Raw genomic sequence first — 19,715 nt, 5'->3', positions numbered from 1 at the left:
CACCCATTGACAAATTATTAAATATACATTGAAAGGTCATTGTTCACAAAACAGATCATGATATAACATGATGCAGCATTTTGTACTATATCAAATTAAATGTTGCTGAAAACAGTAGAATATTCAAATTATGGACATTTTATTCTGTTAATAATGCTATCTTTATAACATTACAAATCAATAAAGCATGCTTAACAATAGCAGAACTCTTTTGACTATTAATTATCTTTTCCATTCTTTAAATCTTTACAAAATTCATTGTCCCACTAACACCATCCTATAAAACAGGTTATGGCTTCCAATTGTTAATCAACTATAAAGCATGAACAAAGGCACAAATATCGCAGTATCTTTTGCAAATGATACAAATGTCCATGGCCTCGATACGGAACAAAAAGCAAGATTTCTTGTCAGGCGGTAAGCTGAATCCACGAGAACATTCGAAAAATTGTCCATTTAATGCGCCACCGGGCCGTTCCTATTTAAATGGGCATCATGCACAGAACTTGGCCATCCAGGGCATATGTCCAAACATTTCAAGTTACTGTCACAGACTGCTTGAAGAACTAAACTGCTGATAAACAAGGACCTATGCTCAGATGTTGAGGCAGGACATGCACTGTGGGTTCCATCAACAGTCCAATCATTCTACATCATTCATGAAATCCATAGGCAATGATCATCAGCTCATGACGAGATTCTGGAAATCTGATGTACTGCTCCATCATTGCTGACAAGACTCTACATGTTGAAATGACTGTGTAATGTTGAGTCCCTGAAATACAAAAGTAAAATTCATGCTAGAGTTTAGCCATATTAATTATGCTTGATTGCATTGAAAGCTTTAGGCTTATTAAGACATTCTAGAGTCCGTTTTCTGGGAATAATCAGTACTTTGTATATATGAAGATAAAGAGACCGCTAATAAACAGGGTTGAACCCAAAATGTTCCCATCACTAGGTGAACACCATATCCACTACGCCAGCCTGACAAAGTAAATGAAGTGAAGCTTCTAAGTTACGTCTCATTTGATTGTTAACAAGAGCACCGCCCTGCGGGTTCAGACCTCTCATCTATTTTTTTTAAAGTTGAAGGGACCTATCTCAATACTTCAATCACAAAGGAGGGAGAAGTGGGGTGGAGAAGGGTGTATAGTGTGGTGGTGTGGTCATTTATTACACTATCTTCAAAAATGAAAAAATGATAAAAATAAATATTTGTGTTTTTTAGCCATGTTTAAAAAAAATGGGCGGGGTATAGTGTGAGGGTGTGGTCATTTATTAGATGATCTTTCAAAATGAAAAAAAGTACTTTTTTCTTTTGGGGGGGGGGGCGTGGGGGATGGTTTGGGTAGAGTCTATTGTGGTATGTCAGGTAAGAGTTGCTTTGTAATGCTTTGCATTGACCGTTCCAAGGCGGTGACCCCAGCTTTATTCATATTTTGTGTTTATGTTGGTTTGTATTGTGCTGTATTGTGCTGTTTTGTACTGTTTGGGCAATCGGTCACTTGCCTTAAATAAAGAACCAACTAATTGTTTTTAATGAAAATTCAATATTGCTCCAGCAGCTGGAGTTTCACTTCTTTATATTGTAAAGAAGTTATGGAAATTTTAGCAAAATTTAATAATTTCACCTTGAGAGTCATGGTCATTCAAAGGTCAAGGTAAAATTCAACTTGCCAGGTACAGTAACTTATCATAGCATGACAGTATTTGAATTTGAAAGCAATAGCCTTGATACTTTAGAAGTAAAGTGGATCGAAACACAAAATTTAACCATATATTCAAAGTTACTAAGTAAGAAAAGGACCATAATTCCGTCAAAATGACAAACAGAGTTATTCAACTTGTCCTGTACTGTCCTCTTATGATAATTTGCGAGTGTTCCAAGTATGAAAGCAATATCTATAATACTTTAGAAGTAAAGTGGACCAAAACACATAACATAACAAAATTTTCAATTTTCTAAGAATAAAAAGGGCACATAATACTTTCAAAATGCCAGTCAGAGTTACATAACTTTGTCTGCACAGTCCCTTTATGATAGTAAGTGTTGCAAGTATGAAAGCAATAGCTTTGATACTTAAGGATTAAAATGGACCTAAACACAAAACTTAACCAAATTTTCAATTTTCTAAGCATAAAAAGGGCACATAATTCTGTCAAAATGCACGCCAGAGTTATCTAACTTTGCCTGCCCAGTCCCCTCATGGTATTTAGTAAATGTACTAAGTTTTATACTTGATACTTTATGAGAAAAGTGGACCTAAACACAAAACTTCACCGGACGCCGATGCCAAGGTGATGACAATAGCTCATAATTTTTTTTCAAAAAAAATAGATGAGCTAATAAATAAAATGTAACAGATTGCACACTTGATTACACGATTTTTCATAAATACTCCTTCAGCTTTTTGTTTACATATGAAGGCTAGGGCCACTTTCTGCGAGCCTTACAAAAAAACTAACCATATTTGCAATTGTCAAGCCTCCTTCACATAAAATTTACCTTTGCTTATTCCAATATCCTTTTTCCAACAGACATTGTGCGCTCACGTACCATACATGGTGCCACAGTTTCACAGAATTCCTACAAAACAAGGGCTGTTTGTAAAACATGCATGCCCCCCATATGGGCTCTCCGTTGTAGTGACAGCCATTGTGTGAATATGCTTTTTGTCACTGTGACCTTGACCTTTGACCTAGTGACCTGAAAATCAATAGGGGTCATCTGCCAAAGTTTCATGATCCTAGCCATAAGCGTTCTTGAGTTATCATCTGGAAACCATTTTCCTATTTCGGGTCACCGTGACCTTGACCTTTGACCTAGTGACCTGAAAATCAATAGGGGTCATCTGCGAGTCATGATCAGTCTACATATCAAGTTTCATGATCATAGGAATAAGCGTTCTTGAGTTATCATCCGGAAACCATTTTACTATTTCGGGTCACCGTGACCTTGACCTTTGACCTAGTGACCTGAAAATCAATAGGGGTCATCTGCGAGTAATTATCAATGTACATATAAAGTTTCATGATCCTAGGCATAAGCGTTCTTGAGTTATCATCCGGAAACCATTTTACTATTTTGGGTCACCGTGACCTTGACCTTTGACCTAGTGACCTGAAAATCAATAGGGGTCATCTGCCAGCCCTTATCAATCTACCTACAAAGTTTCATGATCCTAGGCCTAAGCGTTCTTGAGTTATCATCAGGAAACCAATTTACTATTTCGGGTCACCGTGACCTTGACCTTTGACCTAGTGACCTCAAAATCAATAGGGGTCATCTGCTAGTCAAGATCAATGTACCTATGAAGTTTCATGATCCTAGCCCCAAGCGTTCTTGAGTTATCATCCGGAAACCACCTGGTGGACGGACCGACAGACAGACAGACAGACATGTGCAAAGCAATATACCCCCTCTTCTTCGAAGGGGGGCATAATAAATGAAGTATACATTTACAATTCAAATTTCTTTTTAAAAAATGTATAGGTAACTCAATTCCCTATATATTACTTTATAACTATAAAATAATTTTCTTAATATTTAAACAGACATTTAACAAAAATTAACTTGATTCATCAAATTAATCATAATCGAATAATAGACCAGTTTCACAATATGAACACCGATTATATAGGCGATACTATTTTAAGATATCAATCATATCACCTGACGCGTCGAATTGCAGAACGAGGCTGAACGTGTAACTGCATTTTCTTTTGCTATGCAAATTGCATTGAATATCAAGATTTTAATGCGAACTGACACTGGTTAAAATTAAGTCAAACATATGCATACAGACAACCATCACATGTCATGCTGTGTTAATTCAATAAATTAATAAGTAATTCTTATATAAAAATTATAATACCTAAATAATAATTCAAGGACATAATATTTAATACTATTAGTGTATATTAATAAATTATATTTAATCTTTATAAATAACAAGAGGTGTGTTCGTCAGAAACACCAAGCCCCCTACTGCGCCGCTTAAATTTTTTTATATTATTTTTGACCTTTGACCTTGAAGGATGACCTTGACCTTGAACTTCCACCACTCAAAATGTGCTGCTTCATGAGATACATATGCATGCCAAATATCAAGTTGCTATCTTCAATATTGCAAAAGTAATGGTCGTTAAAGTTTTTTTTCGGTCGGACGGACAGACTGACATACTGACTGACTGACAGTTCAACCGCTATATGCCACCCTACCGGTAGCATAAAAATACGAGTTACCCATAAGCATCAGAGTAAATGTGGTCTGAAGACTAAACATTGATTATTGCACAAATCGACGTCATAAATTAGCAGTATACAATACAAAGTATTATAAGACTACAATTCTCAAAGGTATGGATGTGTTAGTGTGTGAACTATTTCATGAATCATAGAACATGTAAGAGTTGAATCAAGCATAAGACAAAGTCCTATAAAATAGAAGAAAATGACACTAATGTTTAGCATTAAATTTTTGAAATATTTAAAATATATAGGTATAAAGCACTTTATAATTATGATAAAACTGGCTAATATCTATACAGTATTTAGTTTCTGACAATCTGTTTGGACAGATGACTTTCAATGTTGACAATATCTTTTATGTTCAATAAAAGCAACAATTGAGAGTTTGGCGTTAAATTATTCCAAGAAACAGCTACGCAATGCTACAACCACGAGAAGGCATGGTCACATGGAGGTGTCATTAATTGTGTCAAATGACCAGATATCTGCAACCTGTGGTTTATGACATCACGTTGTTATTTAGTAATTGTCTGCACAGTATCTGATCATAACAAGGTTATGGGTTTGTGCTGAATACAGGGGCATTTAAACGCAAGATCTATCAATAAACAAAATAATTGATCGATCGCCCAAATAATGCGCAAACAAAGAGTGTCAGATAATCCAATAAGTTTTAGACTGTCAATTTACACACACTAAGAATTGAAAGCCATACTTGGAGTGTCAGAATTTGTGCAAAAAAATGAATACAAACAAGTACTTTAATCAAGAAAATGTATTTCATATATTGGCACTTAAAATGGAAAGTATATATTAAGTAATTAACGGCTGATTCTGACAAAGACAACTTGTGTTGGCAATATCATTAAATCGCTAAATGATCAAAAGCAGAGCAATATTGCGACGCACTATTAAAAATCTTTACACATTAAGCCTCATTCTCGAATTCTGCAAATCATTTGACTAAACGCTATTGGCTTATTGTGAAAAGGGTCTATTCACTTATAAATATTTTACATAAGTAGATTTTCCATCACTACAGCGGCTGCACTTTCTTAAAGGAAGTTTTGGAGTAAATAGATCTACTCCAAGTTTTTGTCACAAAAAACTTCAAACATACAACACTTTCAAGTGGAGAATTAGCCGCATTTAGTGGATGATTTAGAAACATGATTAATTTAAATTACATGTAATAGCTATTGAAAAGTTAAGTTATCCAGTTATTCTTGCTGCAATGTGGATAAGAATAATACAAACCAATAGCTGACAAACCTGATATCAGTGATATGTTGACCTTTGAAGTTGAAATTGAGACTTGAAATCTGTCTGTATAGAGAGGCACAATTTGTTTGGCATATCTTGAACCATTACTGGCAACACACACCTACAAAATTTATATATAAATTAAATAAAAACATAAATTTATTAATAATTTTATTCATTAATTTATGACGAAATGTTTTAATCTAGGTCAGCTATAACGAAACTAAAAACGGATTAAAAACAATACCTTATTTTTATTAATAGGTTGAAAACAAAAATAAATTTATTAATATATTGACGTTCAACTGAACGAATACAAGACACAAGTACATTACATTACAATAAGTTATTATTTCAGTGCATTCTGAGAAAACTGGGCTTAGTGCATGTGCGTAAAGTGTCATCCCAGATTAGCCTGTGCAGTCCGCACAGGCTAATCAGGGACGACACTTTCCGCATAAACTTGATTTTCGGTAAGGAGGGACTTTCTTGAAATTAAAAATACCATAAAAGCGGAAAGTGTAATCCCTGATTAACATGTGCGGACTGCACAGGCTAATCTGGGATGACACTTAACGCACATGCATTTAGCCCAGTTTTCTCAGAACGCGGCTCATTTAATTTACGATCGTCAACATTATGCAAATTATCCGATAGTTTTACACAATATTAAAAAGTACAAATACAAACCAGGTAATACATGTAAATGATCGTATGCAATAATGTTATTGATCCCAATCTGATCTATTTCCGAATTATCTGCGAATCCATCGAGTAGAAACAATAACCATGCAATTCGGTCCGCCATCTTGAAACGTTATACTTACTGAACGCACTGATTGTGTTGCATTTGTTACAAAGTATCTGATTGGTTATTTCTAAGTATCGGATCCAATCAAATTTTTCGGGTAACTAGGGATTCTAACACCTAACAACCCGAGATTTGTACAGTAATTCAATGCTTAATTTTCGCGGACGATATTTGTGTTCCGCGCTTTTTTGATCTGGTATTTACTGGATTTTCTCTCTTTAATAGACTTCTTAAAATAGCATTCTACAATCTCCGCGCGATTTTAAACACTACTATTTGTACAGAGTAGATAAATAAGGTTCCGCGCGATTAATTGAGCCCGCTTTTTCTACAGAGTTGAAAAATAATTGCTCCGACGGAAAATATATGAAAGTTCCGCGCTTTTTAGATTTCGATTTGTATGTAGTGTTTTATGGCCATGCTGGCATTGGTTTTTCGCGGAAAGTGAAAGTTCCGCGAAAAATGACAATCCCGATATTTACTATATAAGTATATGTATTTTAGCGGGGGTCCCCTTTGGCTTTCCATAGGAAATGACAGAATTGGGTGTTTATTAATTCGCTTCAGGGTTAGCTTTCGTCAATTTTTACGAAAACGTCAATTGAAATCGCAAAATAGCGAGGCTGATATTACTTGAAAAAAAGAACTATTGTATTATATGTTATTGGACATATTGTATGTTAAATGTGCCTTATTTGTATTACGATTAAAACGATGCTTATTTGCCAGAAAGCGTATATTTCAAAATCAAAACAAGCAATAATCATACTTAATATCAAAATACAAAACAAACAAAAATGACAATACAGTGAACTATTTAAAGTCTAAATAAAAAGCCTCTGATGTGCCTAAAGAGTTTAGTATTGCCAACTTCATTCATGTGCACCATATCGGTGTGGTAATCTGCTGGAAATCGAATCTTTTTCAGTTCTATTACACACGCGTTTTTGTTTAGACAGTCATTGATTTTGTTTCTCTGTGCATTAAAACATTTCTTTGTCATTGCACGGTCCTTCGGAAAATAACCCCGCTCACAAATGTTGCAGAAATGCACGTGTGTGGTTCCTGCTTCGTGGAGCTGCGTCTGTAGCCTAAGTAGAGACGACACAATGTCCGCAGGCGACGAACTAGTGCATATGTCGTTTCCACCCAGAACCACCACGACAACGTGCGGCTGGAATGTCTTTAGTTCCTGTAGCAACTCGACGTCAGGACGTGCTGCCGTCATTCCCCCCTTAGCGAAAAATCGCAATTCTCCAGGCATCTGAAATAAATGAAAATTCCATTGCAAATATGGAAGGTACATGTATGACATTGTGAAAGGAGCATATGAATAATACGATAATTGTCATGGTTTCAGTAGGTTTATTTGTGGTTATTTTGATGAGAAGTTTTACATGAAGTTTTAAGGTCATGTAAACACCTTTAATTCACATATAAACGCGATAAATGTGATCCAATGTTACTAAATACTATAATTAAATTGCAAAGATGCATTCAGGTAATGCATGACTTCATTACCTTTAAATCATAATTACAATGACGTCCAAGTCGTTTAACATAACTGTCACCAAATATAGCTATTCTTCGAGAGGAAGCCATGATGTACTATGCAAGGTAGTGAACGTGATTTTGGTTGTATAACGATACGTGTCCTATAATTTTAACGATTTAGTTTTAATGCATTTTGTTGTAATTTTTGTGTCGAAATAATTATTTACAAATATTTACAAACGCGATCCAGAGCCCCAGATAAGGTTTTGTGAAATTCTTAAATTACTACCAGATTTTCAAAAAGAATTCTTAACTCTGAAATTTTATTCTTAATGTTACTACTAAGTTTTGGAAAATAATTCTTATTTTTTCTAAATGACCTAAAAATAAATAATAATGGTTATTTTCATGCAAAAAAAATCAAAATAAACATACTAGCAACTTTATTTATACGAGTTCAACAGTGTCTTTTCAGTATTATACAATTTTATTTTTCAAATACCTTCATATGACCAAACTGTGCTAAGATTGCATGCCTTAGATGAATTTTTTTACATATTTCACAATTAAAACGGGCCATCCCTTCAATCTTTTCAACGATTAGCCACGGGACTTGTCCCTTCCACTCGTTCAATGTTTTGTTTTTCGTTTAAGTTTGGACCCGTCGTGTCGCGTTTTTGTTTAGCTTTTCCGACTGTGTCGGCAACTGAACATACAACACCGTATAAGATCTTTTCTATAATGTCTTTATAAACATTTAACTTCGGCTCACTTTGCGTATAATATGTTAAAAGCGTGTTTTTGGACGCTTTGCAGTTTTTTAGGACGCTCTCTGGGCGCCGCCATTGTTTTTTGACAGATAGACTGTATACGCCGCTTTTATTGGAAAAAATGGGCGAGGTATAAAACCCGGAACTATCCGGAAATCTTTATGGTAAAACCCGGAACCGATATAAATGGTTATAACTTCATTATTATTCGTCCGATATTAATTATAATGGTACCGTTGTAAAGAAGATCCTCTACAGATTCTAACCATATCAAAATATTTTATGGCAGGGTCGTAGTCGGCCTGTAAATCGCGGACAAAGTCGGCCTGTTTTAACGGTTTTTTTTACACACGCAAATGCCGAAAAGAAAACCCGGAACCGATATAAATGGTTATAACTTCATTATTATTCGTCCGATATTAATTATAATGGTACCGTTGTAAAGAAGATCCTCTACAGATTCTAACCATATCAAAATATTTTATGGCAGGGTCGTAGTCGGCCTGCAAATCGCGGACAAAGTCGGCCTGTTTTAACGTTTTTTTTTACACACGCAAATGCCGAGAAGAAAACCCGGAACCGATATAAATGGTTATAACTTCATTATTATTCGTCCGATATTAATTATAATGGTACCGTTGTAAAGAAGATCCTCTACAGATTCTAACCATATCAAAATATTTTATGGCAGGGTCGTAGTCGGCCTGTAAATCGCGGACAAAGTCGGCCTGTTTTAACGTTTTTTTTTACACACGCAAATGCCGAGAAGAAAACCCGGAACCGATATAAATGGTTATAACTTCATTATTATTCGTCCGATATTAATTATAATGGTACCGTTGTAAAGAAGATCCTCTACAGATTCTAACCATATCAAAATATTTTATGGCAGGGTCGTAGTCGGCCTGTAAATCGCGGACAAAGTCGGCCTGTTTTAACGTTTTTTTTTACACACGCAAATGCCGAGAAGAAAACCCGGAACCGATATAAATGGTTATAACTTCATTATTATTCGTCCGATATTAATTATAATGGTACCGTTGTAAAGAAGATCCTCTACAGATTCTAACCATATCAAAATATTTTATGGCAGGGTCGTAGTCGGCCTGCAAATCGCGGACAAAGTCGGCCTGTTTTAACGTTTTTTTTTACACACGCAAATGCCGAGAAGAAAACCCGGAACCGATATAAATGGTTATAACTTCATTATTATTCGTCCGATATTAATTATAATGGTACCGTTGTAAAGAAGATCCTCTACAGATTCTAACCATATCAAAATATTTTATGGCAGGGTCGTAGTCGGCCTGCAAATCGCGGACAAAGTCGGCCTGTTTTAACGTTTTTTTTTACACACGCAAATGCCGAGAAGAAAACCCGGAACCGATCTAAATGGTTATAAAATCATTATTATTCGTCCGATATTAATTATAATGGTACCGTTGTAAAGAAGATCCTCTACAGATTCTAACCATATCAAAATATTTTATGGCAGGGTCGTAGTCGGCCTGTAAATCGCGGACAAAGTCGGCCTGTTTTAACGTTTTTTTTTACACACGCAAATGCCGAAAAGAAAACCCGGAACCGATATAAATGGTTATAACTTCATTATTATTCGTCCGATATTAATTATAATGGTACCGTTGTAAAGAAGATCCTCTACAGATTCTAACCATATCAAAATATTTTATGGCAGGGTCGTAGTCGGCCTGTAAATTGCGGACAAAGTCGGCCTGTTTTAACGGATTTTTTTTACACACGCAAATGCCGTAAAGAAAACCCGGAACCGATATAAATGGTTATAACTTCATTATTATTCGTCCGATATTAATTATAATGGTACCGTTGTAAAGAAGATCCTCTACAGTTTCTAATAATATATAAAATCGTTTATGGCAGGGTCGTAGTCGGCCTGTAAATCGCGGACAAAGTCGGCCTGTTTTAACGTTTTTTTTTACACACGCAAATGCCGAGAAGAAAACCCGGAACCGATATAAATGGTTATAACTTCATTATTATTCGTCCGATATTAATTATAATGGTACCGTTGTAAAGAAGATCCTCTACAGATTCTAACCATATCAAAATATTTTATGGCAGGGTCGTAGTCGGCCTGTAAATCGCGGACAAAGTCGGCCTGTTTTAACGTTTTTTTTTACACACGCAAATGCCGAGAAGAAAACCCGGAACCGATATAAATGGTTATAACTTCATTATTATTTGTCCGATATTAATTATAATGGTACCGTTGTAAAGAAGATCCTCTACAGATTCTAACCATATCAAAATATTTTATGGCAGGGTCGTAGTCGGCCTGTAAATCGCGGACAAAGTCGGCCTGTTTTAACGTTTTTTTTTACACACGCAAATGCCGAGAAGAAAACCCGGAACCGATATAAATGGTTATAACTTCATTATTATTCGTCCGATATTAATTATAATGGTACCGTTGTAAAGAAGATCCTCTACAGATTCTAACCATATCAAAATATTTTATGGCAGGGTCGTAGTCGGCCTGCAAATCGCGGACAAAGTCGGCCTGTTTTAACGTTTTTTTTTACACACGCAAATGCCGAGAAGAAAACCCGGAACCGATATAAATGGTTATAACTTCATTATTATTCGTCCGATATTAATTATAATGGTACCGTTGTAAAGAAGATCCTCTACAGATTCTAACCATATCAAAATATTTTATGGCAGGGTCGTAGTCGGCCTGCAAATCGCGGACAAAGTCGGCCTGTTTTAACGTTTTTTTTTACACACGCAAAAGGCCGAGAAGAAAACCCGGAACCGATCTAAATGGTTATAAAATCATTATTATTCGTCCGATATTAATTATAATGGTACCGTTGTAAAGAAGATCCTCTACAGATTCTAACCATATCAAAATATTTTATGGCAGGGTCGTAGTCGGCCTGTAAATCGCGGACAAAGTCGGCCTGTTTTAACGTTTTTTTTTACACACGCAAATGCCGAGAAAAAAACCCGGAACCGATCTAAATGGTTATAAAATCATTATTATTCGTCCGATATTAATTATAATGGTACCGTTGTAAAGAAGATCCTCTACAGATTCTAACCATATCAAAATATTTTATGGCAGGGTCGTAGTCGGCCTGTAAATCGCGGACAAAGTCGGCCTGTTTTAACGTTTTTTTTTACACACGCAAATGCCGAAAAGAAAACCCGGAACCGATATAAATGGTTATAACTTCATTATTATTCGTCCGATATTAATTATAATGGTACCGTTGTAAAGAAGATCCTCTACAGATTCTAACCATATCAAAATATTTTATGGCAGGGTCGTAGTCGGCCTGTAAATTGCGGACAAAGTCGGCCTGTTTTAACGGATTTTTTTTACACACGCAAATGCCGTAAAGAAAACCCGGAACCGATATAAATGGTTATAACTTCATTATTATTCGTCCGATATTAATTATAATGGTACCGTTGTAAAGAAGATCCTCTACAGTTTCTAATAATATATAAAATAGTTTATGGCAGGGTCGTAGTCGGCCTGTAAATCGCGGACAAAGTCGGCCTGTTTTAACGTTTTTTTTTACACACGCAAATGCCGAGAAGAAAACCCGGAACCGATATAAATGGTTATAACTTCATTATTATTCGTCCGATATTAATTATAATGGTACCGTTGTAAAGAAGATCCTCTACAGATTCTAACCATATCAAAATATTTTATGGCAGGGTCGTAGTCGGCCTGTAAATCGCGGACAAAGTCGGCCTGTTTTAACGTTTTTTTTTACACACGCAAATGCCGAGAAGAAAACCCGGAACCGATATAAATGGTTATAACTTCATTATTATTCGTCCGATATTAATTATAATGGTACCGTTGTAAAGAAGATCCTCTACAGATTCTAACCATATCAAAATATTTTATGGCAGGGTCGTAGTCGGCCTGCAAATCGCGGACAAAGTTGGCCTGTTTTAAACGTTTTTTTTTACACACGCAAATGCCGAGAAGAAAACCCGGAACCGATATAAATGGTTATAACTTCATTATTATTCGTCCGATATTAATTATAATGGTACCGTTGTAAAGAAGATCCTCTACAGATTCTAACCATATCAAAATATTTTATGGCAGGGTCGTAGTCGGCCTGCAAATCGCGGACAAAGTCGGCCTGTTTTAACGTTTTTTTTACACACGCAAAAGGCCGAGAAGAAAACCCGGAACCGATCTAAATGGTTATAAAATCATTATTATTCGTCCGATATTAATTATAATGGTACCGTTGTAAAGAAGATCCTCTACAGATTCTAACCATATCAAAATATTTTATGGCAGGGTCGTAGTCGGCCTGTAAATCGCGGACAAAGTCGGCCTGTTTTAACGTTTTTTTTTACACACGCAAATGCCGAAAAGAAAACCCGGAACCGATATAAATGGTTATAACTTCATTATTATTCGTCCGATATTAATTATAATGGTACCGTTGTAAAGAAGATCCTCTACAGATTCTAACCATATCAAAATATTTTATGGCAGGGTCGTAGTCGGCCTGTAAATTGCGGACAAAGTCGGCCTGTTTTAACGGATTTTTTTTACACACGCAAATGCCGTAAAGAAAACCCGGAACCGATATAAATGGTTATAACTTCATTATTATTGGTCCGATATTAATTATAATGGTACCGTTGTAAAGAAGATCCTCTACAGTTTCTAATAATATATAAAATAGTTTATGGCAGGGTCGTAGTCGGCCTGTAAATCGCGGACAAAGTCGGCCTGTTTTAACGGTTTTTTTTTACACACGCAAATGCCGTAAAGAAAACCCGGAACCAATATAAATGGTTATAAATGCATTATTATTCGTCCGATATTAATTATAATGGTACCGTTGCAAAGAAGGACCTCCACAGTTTCTAATGATGTTAAAATATTTTATGGCAGGGACAGTGTCAACCTGTAAATCGCTGTGCGGTAAAAGTTGACCGAAAAATACCGTGTTTTTTTACACAGAACAATGTCTTGATGAAAACACGGAAAAGCTAAAAGGGGTTATAAAAGCATCCTTTTCCCAACCGACCATACATTTTTGGTACCGTTGTTACGGTATTCTTCCACTGTTTCTAAATATGTAAAAAAATATTGTGAGAAAGCATAATATGAAATAAGGCGAAGCATCAAAGCGAAAATGGTTATAAATGCATTATTATTCGTTCGATATTAATTATAGTGGTACCGTTGTAAAGAAGATACTCCACAGTTATTAACCATGTCAAAATAATTTATGGCAGGGTCAGAGTCCGCCTGTATATCCCGGTCAAAGTCAGCCTGTTTTAACGGGGTTTTTTTGCTTTAGATTCACATGTTTGTTTTTTTAAGATATGAAAGATGCAAATGTGTCTAACTTATATTGTTTTCTGGTCTTTAAGCTATCTTATATATGTGACTACGTGCTATTTTGTTGGAGAAATGAAAGATTCAAATTTGTCTTATTTATATTTTATCCATGTATCGTGTGTATTCAGTGTCATGCGAAAATATATCTTATTTCTTAATTTCCACCTTCACACTTTATTAGCGCCGTCTTTAATTAGTTCATTAAATTAATTAATTTAATATAATGTGCAACGGTGAGGTGGATCAATGCTCGTTGTTAATTTAAATTACACACCACTTCAGCAATAAATGAAATCAGTTATTTTGGCTGTAAATCCATTTTTTTCCGTACAGTAGCCATGTTCCTGTGTATTGAGCTGATAAGATCACCACAGCAAGTTGCTAATACACAGTGTAGACTTAAACGAAATTGGTTATTTTGACTGTAAATCCAATTTTTCCAGTACAGTAGCCATTATGGCCATGTTCCTGTGTATTGAGCTGATACGATAACCACAGCAGGTTGCTAATACACAGTGTAGACTTCCCCTGTTTTATTATAGTATTTGTTATTTACCTGCTTGGAATAAATGACGTGTATTCATTCGGGTCTGATGGCGTTTTGTTAAAGGTCATTTAATGCAGAAAAGCTGGTTTTCTGACATAATTTTTCAATCATTTAAATTAAAAATAAAAATAAAACAATGAATGTGTAATTTAATTCTCAACTCTCGCTTAACTCAACGTTCAATGGGACGCGCATAGTTCTTTTTATAAATTATGTACAAATATAATATGCTATACATTGTTGTTTATTTACTCAAGAAGTACCAGAAAGAAGCATTGTTATGTATAAAGCGCTTTACTATTTCAAAATTCTACATTAAATAAAGAAATATCGTATTTTTTTGTTAAGTGTACGTGCTTGATATATATTCATAAAATAGCAGTTTTTTTAAACAATCGGTCTTTAACCTTTAATTTGATGCAAATGAAAAGAAGAACTGCCTTTTTTATGTTTAAACTTAAATCAATATTTTACGAAGTCATTATTGACTAAATAAATATGTACATTTTTTCACTCCATTAAAATCGGCCCTTATAGTTTACTTTCATGTATATATAGAATAATTGAGTGCTTTTCGGTGATTCTATGCTGGCGCGATAGTGCTTTTCGGTTGCAAATAAAAATACTATTGTGCGTAATCTTTACACTTAAATCAATATTTAACGAAGTCATTAATGACTTAATTAATACGTACATGTTTTCAATCCATTATAAACGGCACTTATGGCTTACTTTCATGTAAATATGAAGAAATTGAGTGCTTTTCTGTGATTCTGTGCTGTCGCGGGAGTGCTTTTCGGTCTTCACATGAAGTGCTTTTCGGTCGGTATATTGCCGATATTTATCCAATTTTGGGCATTAATACATCATAATAAACACAAGGTAGTATAAATATGCATGAAATATAACCATTTTTATCTAATTTAGTCCATTTACACACAACAGAAACGCAATTTTTAATATATATTGCGAGAAATCGAGTGCTTTTCGGTCTTCACATGACGTGCTTTTCGGTCGGTATATTGCCGATATTTATCCAATTTGGGGCATTAATACATCATAATAAACACAAGGTAGTATAAATATGCATGTAATATAACCATTTATAACTAATTTAGTCCGTTTACACACAATAGAAACGCCAGTTTTCATATATATATAGCGAGAAATTGAGTGCTTTTCGGTCGTCACATGAAGTGCTTTTCGGGCGGTATATTGCCGATATTTATCCAATTTTGGGCATTAATACATCATAATAAACAAAAGGTAGTATAAGTATGCATAAAATATAACCATTTATAACTCATTTAATCCGTTACACACAATAGAAACGCAATTTTTCATTTATATAGCGAGAAATTGATTGCTTTTCGGTCTTCACATGAATTGCTATTCGGTCGGTATATTGCCGATATTTATCCAATTTTGGGCAAAATACATTCATATAACCATTAATAACTAATTAAACCCGTTAACACACGCTAGAAACGATATATTGCATATATAGAGAGAGAAATTGAGTGTTTTTCGGTGCTTTTCGGTGATTGTATGGACCGACTTAAATACCAATAGAGCGTGACACAAACACAGAATAATTGTTTATTTCGGCAAACATTGTGATATTATTTGCTTTTAAACATAGCTTTTAATGACCATTGATAGATGAATAATGTTATACTATTATTTGTAATTTCAAAACATGTTACTTGGTGATGTTATTCACGTTCAATACATACATCAGTTATTCTTATTAACCTGATGCCTGTTGTCTGCTACTGTTACAATACGACGCTTAAAAATGTGGATTGCATAAAGTTAAAGGTCAAATTCCGTTTGCACTATAATACTTGTAATAATGCATTATAAATATGTCAAGCATGTTCACTTTAACAAATACGATACTTCTTTATGTAATGTAGAATTTTGCAAAGGTAAAGCGCTGTATATATGACAATGTTTTATTTTTTCTTGTTGATTAAAAACAAAAACAAAATATACCAATACATATAATATGTGTACATACTTTTTTAAACAAATATAATGAATCACGTGATGTTTTTATAATTTTGTTTAGCGTGCGTGACATTGAACGTTGATTTAAGCGAGTTATGCGATTTAAAAACTGATACCACTCAGCTTGATTTATAATTCATGTTCCAACGCGCCAATGTATTTAATTAAATGGTTTCATGAAATTGTGTTCAAAAGCATAACGATTGAAAGTATGTAAGAAACACAGTTTTGCACATAAAATGATCGCCAACAGACCCGAATTAATACACTTCATAAATGCCAATCAGATAAAAAACAATTCCAATAATAAAACAGGGGAAGTCTACACTGTGTATTAGCCACCCGCTGTGGTTATCCCTATTTATCAGCTCTATCTCAGGCACCTGGCTACTGTTATGAACAAATTGGATTTACTGAAAATAACTGATGTCATTTATTGCCAAATTGATATGTACATTTAAAATAAACAACGAGAGTGGACCCACATCATTGTTGCACATTAGTATAAACTTCACTGTAATTTAGGCGCCCCGTAATCTGTTCTTTAAATAGACATAGCCTTTATAAAGACGGCGCTAATTAAGTTGGATATTAAGAAATAAGATCCATTTTCGCATGACTCTGGCAGTATAGCATGTAGTATTATATCAATAAGACACATTTGAATCTTTCATTTATTCGAAAAAATAAGCACGTAGTCACAGGTAAAAAAGCTACATTAAGCGCACTGAAAAAGATGAATTGGACACATTTGCATCTTTCATTTATTACAAAGCATGTGAATATGTACAATACTTTTATTACTGACACATTATTCTTAAAGTCGACGGACAACTTAAGAGGGAACCACAATCAAATAAGATCCATTTTCGCAGGATAGTGGTTTTTTAGAAAGTATTCACATATTAATTTTAGCTTGCATTAGTTACAATAATAAGTGCGCGTGCCATTGAACGTTGAGTTAAGCGAAAGGTGCGAATTAAAATCTGAAACTATTATGTCATCTGTACTAACAGCATTAACAAAATGGTGTCAAATCCTCTATAGTCAATTAAAGGGACATTTTCATTTTTTGAAGTAGTTAAAAACCAACTTGTAGTGAGTGATATTTTGATGCAACCAATTGAAACTTTTGACTTTAAATGACGAAAAATCGGATATGGGTGCATTGTGTGTGCTATGTATAAAACATGACAGTCACTACAAAATCGTATATATAATATACTCTGTAAGAGACGTTACATATTATGACATTTCAATTTTGAACCACAAAATTGACAACTATCCAAAGAGATATCATTCATTTTAGTGAAGGAATGATATATTATAATAACCATGAAAAGTTTTTCCGTTTGACTATGCCTTTTACGGAATAATTTTTCATAATAATATATATAAAATAAACGAGATTAATGATACCTTCCTTTCATGTATAGTGTACATGTAAGACAAACAGATTCGTTCAATTCATCGCTGTCATTACATCAATCTATTAGCATCTCATTCGCAATGAAATAATTTGCATTTCACGTGTGCAGAAAATGATTCATATTTTGGTATTGATGGAATCTGTGATAAACGCACGCTTAAAAATCTCACGCTTCTCCGAAAAAATAGCAAACCGCGTGTTGCCAAAAAAAACGGGACAAAAGAAACCGAAAAAAGCCGACTTCGAAATTAACCCAGCACCCGATTCAATACTCATGACACCAACTGAAAAATCTTGCGACACATCGCTGAAACAAAAGCTCGCCAATTTAATAGCATCAACCCCCAAAACACCAACGTCTAAAAAAAGAAGCCGGAACACCAACAATTCATTCACTTCTTGTAAACAAATAAAGTTTGACAACAATTTAAGTTCAATTGCAGAAGACGTTCTCGAAGAAGAAAACCATTTAAATATAAGCAGCGATGATTCATTTACCAGTGGACAGACGTGTTTTAATCAAATGACCATTGATGACGCGGAAGACGATAATGTAGAAATTGCAAATATATCTACAATAGATTTAGAGCTAGTTAAAAATCCATCTGGGTGGCTGAACGACCCAATAATAAACAAATGTCAGCAAATGCTAAAAGAACAATTCGCGCTTGACAGTGGGATGCAGAACACACTTCTTGCTCCGTACTTTAATCATGATTTAGGTACCTGGGATATAAATAAACGTTTAACGAAACAAAATCCCCCGTCCGCCCAAATACATTACAACGCCAGTAATCACTGGGTATTACCATACCAATCACAGAAAGATCGACATGTTATTGTGGTGGACAGTTTAAAATCTCCAAGAACTCTAAACAGTAGTATTTCAATTCAAATCGCTCAAATCTATGAAAATGGAGAGCGCAGTGTACAAGTACAAATACCCGACGTACAACGTCAACCTAATTACACAGATTGTGGTGTTTTTGCTATTGCAAATCTTACTGAGGTGTTACACAACAATTATGATGTAGATTTTTCAATTATCAGATATGATATACCAAGAATGAGAGCACATTTATTAGAATGTATTACTAAACAACAGTTTACAACATTTCCAAAAATAGAAAAAATGCCAAAAATGCCGTGTAAAGTAGCAAAAAGTTGTTCTATTAAGATTTTTTGCGCTTGTAAGTTGCCTGATATAGTTGGCGATATGGTGGAATGTGACAATAAAAGATGCAAAATGAATAGATGGTTTCACAAAAGATGTGTTGGGTACACAATGACAAACCAAGATGAAAAATGGTTGTGTCCATACTGCACATGGTAATTTGAGATGAACAAGCACTGAGATAAAGGTATGTGATTATGGTACAACAATTATATCTTAATGTTTATAAATATGATATCTATTTAGATATAATGTAATGATATCCTCCAGTACAGTTACTTTTATGGTGTCATTTCCATTATAACAAATTAATCTATCTCGTCCATTAAATTCAATTTATGCCTTCGACATCCAGCCCCGGAAAAAGGGGGGGGGATAACTTCCTATATACGGGTATATAGGGATGTGCCGAAAATACGGGGTGAGTTTTTCGACTAAAATTACTGATATGGGTATGGTTTTGAGAATCTAAGTATAGATATGTGTATTGAAATCCGAACTTTGCTTGTATTTAAATGCATATATATTTGAAAGTATTTTAAGTATCAAAATGGGTTTGATAAATTTCATACTGGATTTACAAAT

General features: G+C 34.6%; 1 protein-coding gene and 1 long non-coding RNA gene across 3 annotated transcripts in view; one reads left to right on the top strand and one right to left on the bottom strand.

Moving 5' to 3' along the window:
• The window catches only part of LOC127859724 (uncharacterized), a 316,758-nt gene that overhangs the window by 257,469 nt on the left and 39,574 nt on the right, over window positions 1-19,715 (top strand). The window lies entirely within an intron of this gene.
• LOC127861035 (uncharacterized) lies at window positions 123-6,513 on the bottom strand. Of its 2 annotated transcripts, none has more exons than XR_008040044.1 (4): window positions 6,209-6,513; window positions 5,528-5,639; window positions 2,510-2,590; window positions 123-775 (listed from the first exon to the last, which is right to left on the bottom strand). It is a non-coding gene; the product is annotated as an uncharacterized LOC127861035 (long non-coding RNA). The 2 variants fall into 2 exon arrangements; XR_008040045.1 differs by having other exon boundaries at window positions 6,219-6,513.

Source organism: Dreissena polymorpha, chromosome 15 (genome assembly GCF_020536995.1).
Source record: "Dreissena polymorpha isolate Duluth1 chromosome 15, UMN_Dpol_1.0, whole genome shotgun sequence".
NCBI lineage: Eukaryota > Metazoa > Mollusca > Bivalvia > Myida > Dreissenidae > Dreissena > Dreissena polymorpha.
The sequence above is the reverse complement of the archived record's forward strand: the minus strand, read 5'-3'. Positions and strand labels throughout refer to the sequence as shown.